General features: G+C 44.2%; 1 protein-coding gene across 10 annotated transcripts in view; it reads right to left on the reverse strand.

Moving 5' to 3' along the window:
- Positions 1–8,680, reverse strand: part of TNNT3 (troponin T3, fast skeletal type) — a 43,855-nt gene extending 35,175 nt beyond the window's left edge. For 8 of the 10 annotated variants that reach the window (XM_035121405.2, XM_035121271.2, XM_035121249.2 and 5 more), the window contains exon 1: positions 8,535–8,679. The gene's annotated coding sequence lies outside the window, so the exon portion shown is untranslated. Of the gene's footprint in view, positions 1–8,534 lie in introns of all 10 variants that reach the window. The other 2 variants (XM_035121122.2, XM_035121478.2) reach the window with 2 other exon arrangements.
- Positions 8,681–9,751: the final 1,071 nt, after the last annotated feature.

Here is a 9,751-nt window from a genome sequence, read left to right on the forward strand (position 1 = left end):
AGTGACAACACTTAATGATACAACGTAAACACTCTGAAGGGTGTGCACTTAACACTGCCCTGAACCCCACCCGTTCCGCTGCGTCGTGAGGTTTTAAGCGTTCCAGGGATAAACCCCTAACAACAGGCAGAAAATATTTTGGTTTTGAGGATGGCGTGGTACAGGCTCTCCATAGCAAAGAGGAAAACACAGAAGAGTCCCCTTGCAATCTAACTGTTCCCAAAATAGTTTTAGTCAGTGCTATTTTTCTAGAAAAAGAGGTGCTGGAACTCACCACGAACACCTCCTTCATTCTCTTGGAATGGCAAAGGCGCCCACCTGAGAGGTGTTGGAACGGCTTTTGTCCAACACGCCTATTTTAACGTTCTTCTGAGCTTAGAAATAAAGATGCACAAGCACAGACAATTTTTTTTAAAAAAAAACACGATTTATTTGCTAATGCAATTCCAAGGAAGCGGGGGCCATTTTAGGTGCATCATGAATCTGTAGGGTGGTTGCTGCTAATGGTAGAAATTGGCCAAGAACTCCGCCCCCCCCCCTGCCCTGCCAATGGGACCCCAACTGACAAGTCACCCATTGGACCAACAACTGCAAAAAATGTCTGTGAGCATGCTATAAAAGAATTATAGCAGCCTTCCCCATCATGGAGCCCTCTTTGGACTACAAATCAAATCAACCCCAGCCAGCATGTCCAATGGTCAGGGACAGTGGGATCAGTAATCCAGCAACATCTGGAGGGCACCAGGTTGGGAAAGACTGACTTCAAGGCTAATTTATAATTATGCCAGTCAATCACAGAATATATTTTAATAGGAAAGACATGGTCGTTATTACACATCTTTTAAAGATGTGTAAGCTTTTAAGTAAAAAAAGCAAGGTTCTGAAAATGGGTTCATTCTGTTGCCTTTTCATATATATATATTCTTCTGCTGCTGACACTTTGAGAAAAGGTCCCCACTGACTAGGGATTTCATAATGGTCATGTGAGTCTTGTGGGTAGACTGCCAGTAAGTATACTGGGTCCTGGGAATGTGGCAAAAGAATATATTTCATTTTCAGGATAGGGGTTGAAAATAACAGGAGCTTCTAGGTAGTGACAGAATGGGTCCTTATGACTCATCGAGTAAAAGTTTGCGAACAGGACTTTGATAAGTGATTTGCTCCCTGGGCAGATTTTTAGCCAGATAGGGATGTAACTTTCAGAAAATCTCAACGATTGCATACATTATGATGTTTGTAATATAGGCATATTCCTAAAATAACTAGCACGGAAACAGATGCATGCAGCAATGCCTATAACTGATCATTATGTATTAATAAACTCTGATGAAGAACCAGGGTACCACATGGAGCTTGACTCGTTTATGCTCATATGCTCATATCCATTTGGGGGCATAGAATTTTGCATAGAATTAGTCAGGCTTTAAAACAAAATCTGACAATACATATGTGACTCGGACAAAAGTAGGCACTTGATACAAGAGATGGCAAAGCTTGGCTGGGTCAGAACCCCCTAATTCTGGGTATAAATTCATTCAGATATAGGGTTGAGCCAAAGGTAAGTAGTACACAGTCCATGGGACGTCTGCTCCCCCTGCAAGATATGCCCTTCCCCCCAGTAGTGGATAGTATGGCAGAGCTATGCCACTCACCTGACCTCCCTCCAGCTGTGTTGCTATTGAGGTGGAGGGGCAAGGTGGCGGCGCGGTCAGTGAGAAAAACACCTATGGGGCCAATGCGCTGTCCCCCGTTGGTGCATCTGTGCCGCACTGACCTCACCTTTGCCTCACCTTATCATCCCCTCCCTGACCAGGTATGCAGCATCCGTGCAACTGGAAGGAGGTCAGGTGAGCATTGCAGACCCCCCATGACATCCTCCCCAAGTCTCCATGCAGTGTGCCGTCTCACAAACATTCAGAGCACCGTCTGAGGAAGCAGCATGGCATAGAATGTTCTTTGCAGTCCTCATCAACTACAACTTTGAAACTTTTTTTTAAAAAAATCACCCTTCTTCCTTTTCAACAGTGACAATGGACAAAGGATAAAGATATCAATGGCTGCTACTCACAGTCGCAGTATATCACTGCCAGTGTCAGAGGCAGCATATCTCCGAATGCCAGTTGCTCGCCTCCTCCCTGTGGGCTTCCCAGAGGCATCTGGGCTGACCAATGTAGGAACAAGGTGCTGGACTAGACCAGCCTTTGGTCTGATCCATTGGGGATCTTTTTATGTTCTTATGATCAAATCTGGCAAAAATGTGGATGAAACTCCAGGCAAAGCTAATGGAGACCAAGGGCAAACAGCTGTGAACTACTATGAAAAAAAAAAAGTAAAGGGCTGTGTTGTCTTTCAAGAACATTCCCCAAATGTTCCTTTTGGTGTCATATACGTTTATTCCAGAAAATCTGGTTCAGTCCTATTCTGGCATTGTTTCCAGATGGTCTTGTTTTCTTTTCTTATCATTTATCAAAACAGCTAATAAGTAAACAAAAAACAAAAAACAAATGCACTGAAGCGAGATTTTTTTTAAGTCATGCATTCTGCTGCTACACAGCAACTTATTTAATTCTGCAGAAAATCCAATAAATAAAACAGCAAACAACCCAGAAATGGTAAATATGTATCAAATGAGTGTGGAAAATCTGAGATGGCATTCTTATCATGACGATGTTATGTGGACCCTGCAAAAACAACAACTGCACACACACTGACTAAACCATGAAGTGGAAGGGCCCTGTCATCAAAACTCTGCTTTTTTAAATGGTGTGCAGATTTTGAATATGTGCTTCTTGGTATATGAACTTACACACGTTTGGTGAATTGTTTGTATTTTTAAAAAGGGCTAAATTGTAATGAGGGCTTGCATCTGATAAAAAAATAAGCAACAATATCATGACACAACTCAAATACTTGAACAAAATAATCCAAATGACCTGGAAATATTCAGGTGATATGGATCATCACCATTTATGATAACTAGGCTACACCCTGCACTGACATGAAAAAACATGGGAAACACAGGAAAACTGGCATAGAATATTAATAATGTTAGGGTAAATACATAGGAGGGGTTGGCTGTTCATTCAACTGGTTCTCAAGTCTGAGTGTCAAAGTACCAGTATTATCACTTTGTCAAGAAGAGAGCCATATATTCTAAAGTTGTCTCAAAGCTGGTCTCTTTAACATTTTCAAACTGTTTCTCCTAGGCTTTATGCACTCTGGGACATGGCAGTCTGGGAGATCACCTCGTAAACAGCATCATGGGAATTAAGGACCAGCTTCCCTTCCTCTGATATCCTGTGGCTGATAGCTAAAAAGGAGAAGAGCCAGGGTTCACTTTTCTCCTTTACCCCAAATGTTCAGTGTGGTGCTAGAATGTTAGCAAGTAAATGTACTCCACTTGCATGTTCAGAGGCACTCGCTTCTTGATGAGTATATCACATGTACCACCACAACTGACTTCTGCTACTGAAAAGTGGTCCCAATGGCATATCAACACGGTACATTGAAATAATACTCAAACCTGTTCAGCTATAACAATTACTGACCCAGGAATCAGGGGAAGTGCTGTGAAAGGGCTAGAAATACCCCTCAAAAGAATCCTCACATCAAAACTGAGGCTGACCCAAATGCACAAGCAACCTAATCATCTGTCTGTGGCAGCACTATTTTAGTGCTTCAGTATATTGCGCCACTGAAGCAGCATACAACCCCAGAGATGCAACTCAAGTATTCCTTTCCAGTGCTGCCTGGATATAGTTTTCGGATCATGCATGCCCATGCAGAATCTGAGAACTGCGTTCTGGTACCTCCTGCACCCTATGAGATAGTGCTGCCTACCCTCAAATATCAGGGCTCCTGAGGGCTTCAACATATAAAGTAGATCTGCCTTCTCTCAAAGTCCTAAGGAGCCTGGTTCAAAATAAACTCTGGTTTTAATCTTCTCCCGACTTTTCATCTTTTAGACAACTTATGGTAGGACAGCCTTTGGAATGTATTCCATATCCTGATCTATCAGACATCCCAATTTGCTTGTCTTCAGGAGACAGTGGAAGACTTGGAGCCAAAACTAGATGAGATATGGAAGCTTCATGAATGGACCCTCATTTTTTTTCAAAAGAACAGTAAAGAGTTCCCACTTTGATTGGAGGAGATATTTAAACCACCACCTAAACTAAACTGCCTTCTCAAGCTACTATTCTTGCCACACCAGAAAGAGGGGAGGGGAACAGAAAGAAAGAGAGAGGCATTTGTATTATACCTGCATTTTTTCCCCTCCAAGCTCTCATCAGTATCAGACTGCTTTGAATTATTTACAAAGAAAAAGAAAAAGCTGGGTCAAAAAGGCCAAATCACAGATTTCTCATCCCATGGCCTATATCCTTTTAAGACAGTTTGCTGTAGTAGTCTTATTAGCAGTAGTACATGCCAGTTTTGCATGACTTTAAAACATTCAATGATTCTGCAAAAGAACCAATACTACAATAGTTACCAGGCAGGCACACCTTATTTGCAGTTCAAAGAAACTACACCCCCCCCAAAAAAACCCTCTGTAAGCCCCCCCCGTCCCTGTCCCTGGTGCAGAACTGCAGAAGTTATAAATAATTGCTCGAAATGGAGCCAAATCGAATGAGACAAATTGGATCATGATTCTGTCACATAAATCCCCAGGCCCGTCTCTGCTTCCTGCTCTGAACTATATGTTCCTTTGAGCCTAAATCTATTCCAACTCTTGGCTTTAAAAGCAAAGTCCCCATCTCCTCCGGAGCTTCTTAACAGCTGAGAATGTACCCATCTTCCCCTTGATAGATTGAATTCACTCCCTCACACCTCAGAAGCCATTTATGAAAATAGCCTCCCTCCTATCAATCATTCCCTCTCCTTGGCCATACAAGGGAGGTGAGGCGGCAAGATGATGAGAGGAAGATAGAGAAAGGAAATGGGCATGCACTGGAGAGCAGACCTGGCAGGTAAAGCTAGAAGTCTGAGGCGGGGGTGGCGGGGGGAGGTTGCTGGCACGAGAAAACCACGAAGCAACTGTCAGGGCAACCATCTATCATATGGCAGATAAATCCAGTCCCCTGGCAGAATATCTAGTCAATCTGACTTATCCGATAACCCTCTAGGACGTATTTCTTTACACTCCCTGCATTTTCTTCCTTGCCCTGTCTCAGTAGAAATTCTTTGCAGCCATTTAGTGGTTTGCAATGTGGTTCTATATTTGGGACCAAGACTCCAACAGCCGGAGTTAAAAAAAAAAAAACAAGCCCTGAGAGTAAGAAGCAACAGCCCAATTTGCTCGTTCCTAATCCCATCCATCTGTGCTGCTGGTCTCTCATGCCGCTGCTCATTTCCAAAGCTAGCAAAGTCAGCTAAGAATAAGAAAGACTCGGAAACCTGGCCTATCGATCCCCTTTCACACAGCTGCACCCTCTGCTGGACTGCTTTGTGACATTTCTGTTAAGGATCTGACAGCAGAAGGCGTCGCAGATGTTGTCCAAACTTTCTCTCTGCACAAATAAATGCGCCAGGAAAACACATTATGGATGGCTATACGCTAAGGGTTACATAAACCAAGAAGCAGCCAAACTCTATCTCAATGTGATCGTTTCATCATTAAACATCCGCGAGCCACATGAAGCTTTGAATAAAAATAACTGCAGGTTTGCAGCATTATCCTCTGTGTATCTGCTCAGAAGCAAGTCCCATTAAAATCAATGAGGCTTACTCTCAAATGTGCAAAGGGTTTCAACCCAAAGATAGATGTAAATATCTGGTCAGGAAAGCAGAATCTTCCATATGGAAAAATAATAATCCAATGACACGTTAGCTCATGGTAATGCAAGAAAAGAGCAGGTTGGTTGGTCTATGCAGAGTGGGGCAAAGGAGTAGATATAGATCTTCTGGAAGGTCACAATCAGTAAGCAAGGATTTCTGACTCCCAATTATTTCACAATGGCAGCAACATGAATACTCCCTGTACCACCACTCCATCCAAAATTATACTAGAAGTTTGAGTGGATTTTGTGTGGAATTTTTGTGTTCCGTTCTGGTACTCAAAACAAATTCTCCAATTCTAAATATACATATTTTGCACCAGGCTTCAATTAGTAGATTTGAGATTCTAGTGAGGGGTGGGAAAAAGTAGATCCCGTAGGCCTTCCCCAGTCTAAGGTGAAAAAGGATACTGGTGACAAATAACATGTTCAGACACGCACACAAGATTGCTGCACCCTAGGCCATAGAAAAAGTCGCTGCTTATATTCGAGAGCAGCCAGTCAATGTGGCCCAAACCTAATTATGGTGAACACACACACAGTTTGATCGCTAATGCTTCAGAAGGTGGGAGCGGCAGGGGCCACCAGGGATGGTGCACTGGACTTTTGCATGCTATCACATTGTACTTCTGGAAAAACAAGAGAGAAATTCTAGTCCACTTCTTGTGGGCTGGTTCCCAGATTATGGTTGCCACATGTGGCAGTCCTCATGTGGCAATGTTCTCCACTGCAGCTCGAACAGCCAAAAATGGCCTGCAGTGGCATGGAGAAAGTTATCCAATCCACCTTGTGAGCTGCTGTGCACAAAATGACTTGCCATCTGGGGGCAGAGGCTGCCATGCAGAGTGGTCCGGAGCAGCCTCTACAAGGAAGCACTGGTTCTTCGTCCTGTGTCGTCACACACCCCGGCTATTTTCAGGCAACTTCCTCACTGACCAAAATCATATCTCAGTGTAGGAAAGCAGAGGTTTGGATTCATTCTCCCCACCCGTTCCTTTTTGGGAGCAGCAAGTGTCTCTTTCTCAGTATATGGTGAAGAAATAAAACAATACACTAATTAACTGTTGGTATGCTCTTAATCAAAATGATCCCAACATTTGTGAAGATTGAGAAACAACCTAATTCTATGCATCTGCTCAGAAGTAAGTCCCAGAGATTTCAATGAGGTTTACTCCCAGGTAAGCTTGCAGCCTCAGCCATGACAACAAACATGTTACTCAAAAGAGGTCATTCATTGATTCCTCAGTCATTTTATGATCAGGCCTGCTTCCTGTCAAAGACCTTTTATGCCACTGTTTTCCAATATGGCGACTATATATTTAATATAGTGCCTTGCACTCCCTATCAGGTTTGATCTGCTTGTAGAACAGCATATGCAAACTGAAGAATCCTAACAAATCCTAATCAGCCCCAAACTATTCAGATTCACACTTTTTCATCCAGTTTGTGGGAACTGCATGATACATGCAACATCTTTCCTTATAAACCATATACTTTGCATTCCTGGAGTCCAGCATCACTTTTCAAGGAAGTGAATTACATTTATTACATTTTCACCAGTAGACTTGGGAATAACCAATGCATACAATGTGTGAAAAGCTGCCAGGCCATGAGACTCAACATCTCTCAGCTGAACTCCCATCACGTTTGACACACTGAGTCCACAACTAAAACAATCCCAAACCATGCCACTATAACTCTTTGAGGCCAATGGGATTTTGCCAAGAAGCTGCACTAATTAGTATTCACTTTTATTTCCACAGCCTTCTGAGACTGCCCTCCTTTTCAGTGGCTACCTCATTTGACATAAAAGGGTTACTTTTATCTATCTCTACCCTAACTTCTATCTCCCCTTTGTAACTAAATTCAAGCTGTGAGGGGAAACTGCATTTTCAGCAGAGATTAATACAACCACTGGAAGATTTTGAGAGCTTTGTGTATAGCAACCTAGTGATGCTCTCCTGATGTTTTGAACTACAACAGCCATCATGCTGCAGCCCCCATGGCCATACAAACTGGAGCTGACAGGCATTGTGGTCCAAAACATCAGGAGTACGACAGGTTGGGGAAGCCTGGTATATATGAGATATACTTTTCTTGACAACTTCCAAGGCAACATAGTGCTCACTTTTAGGCTCCACTTTTGAAATGCTCCCCCTCCATCCCCCATCTATCTATCGATCAATCGATCTATCTATCTATAATGGACTGCCACTGCTTATTAGTACAACCTTGAAGCCAGCCCCCCTCAAAAGAGGTAAGAAAAAATGGTAGGCCCAACAGGGAAATGACCACGAGACATGGACTTAGGATGTGTACATACTATACCTTTTAAAGCACTTTCCAAGCCCTCAAAGAATTCTGAGCACTGCAATTCGCCCCTCACAAAGCTACAATTCCCAGCTGCCCTTAACTAGGGATGAAACTAGGCTTTATTTCACCCAGGTCAAAGACCCAGTTGGGCACACACAACCCATGCACATTTGCAGATACAGCACACACACACACACACACACACAGGTGGGGAGCCTCAGTGGTGCCCCTATGGAGACTTCAGATGGGGCAAAAAACCTGGCTTGCCCCACCCTGTAGCTACAACCTCTGCCTTAAACTACAGGACCCTGAATGTTTCGCAGAAAAGAACGCGTTTCCAAGTGCGCACGTAGCCTTATGCTAGGCCCAGGACTCCCTGAACTCCTTTCTTGGAGGTTTGCACCTGGGTCCCCCTCACATAGAGCTACTGAATCTCCTCCTTACCTGAGAGGGGGGGAGCTGCTGTGAGAAGCAAGGAGCTTTCTGCCGAATGGGAGAAAGGCTGCAGGGTCTGCAAACTCCACCAGGCGATTAAGTCCTCCTGTTATAGGGACATTTGATCTTCTGGAGAAGCTCATTGGCCACCAGGCTCACAACACTGGGGAGGAAAAGAGCAAGGAAAGGGAGAGGGCTGGGAGGGGGGTGGGGAAGGGATGGGAAAAGGTCATACCAAGTATAGGAGCAGCTGAAGGAGCTGCACCAGGCTGAGATGGGAGGGACATGTTTGGAGGGGGGGCATCGTATAGCTTAGGTTTCTATATTTATAAACCCAACCAGGCAAGCACAATTTAAAGAAGGAGGTCCAGCGCCAAGGAGCTGGTGGCTGGTGTGGTGAAGTGTGGAGCCTGGAGCTCTTCAGTTGTCTACGCTATTTTAAAGCGTCTTGACCACACTACAGGCTGCGCACATAAGAAGCCACGCAGATGCATTCTTTGAAAAGGTCCGAGGCAAAAGACTGTGTGCCTTTCAAGTGCATTCTTATCCCTCAAAGAATTCTGGGGACTGTAGTTTGTTAAGGGTTGCTGGGAATTGTACCTCTGTGAGGGGTAAACTACGATGCCCAGAATTCTTTGAGGGAAAGAATGGGCATTAAAGGTACAGTGCACACACTCAGAAAGGGATGTTGCTGGGATACATAGCTTCCATGACAAATTAGAGGAGTCCCATATGCTTGAACTACGTGAGAAACAACACTGGTCTAGCAAGCTAGGGCAAACCAGCTTTGCAAACTGTATCTCAAGCTAGGTGGAACCAAGGGTGGGGTAGCAGCAGAGCCAGCCCAAAATAATTTTGCTGCCCAACTGAGGCAAAGGATACGCTGGCACCTACCCTATCCCATTGCCTCTCCTGTTCCACTTACAGAAGCTGATTAGACTGGCAATTGATTGTACCCACCAAACATTTAAAGGTTATTCCCACCCACCCAAAGAAACTCAGGAACTCTAATTTGCTAAGGGTGCTGGGAATTGCAGCTCTCTCAGGGGGCAAACTACAGTTCCCATGATTGTTGGGGGCAATTTAAATGTATGTACTGTATAGCACTGGCAAGAGGACAGTATCCTAAACTGCACCTGAAGGCAGCCAATAAGCTTGGGGAGTGCAGGGCGGGCCCCATAGCTCTGTTCTTCAGCACCACAGTTTGCCCCCACTGCCCCCAAAAT

The sequence above is a fragment of the Zootoca vivipara genome, chromosome 1 (genome assembly GCF_963506605.1).
Source record: "Zootoca vivipara chromosome 1, rZooViv1.1, whole genome shotgun sequence".
Lineage (NCBI taxonomy): Eukaryota > Metazoa > Chordata > Lepidosauria > Squamata > Lacertidae > Zootoca > Zootoca vivipara.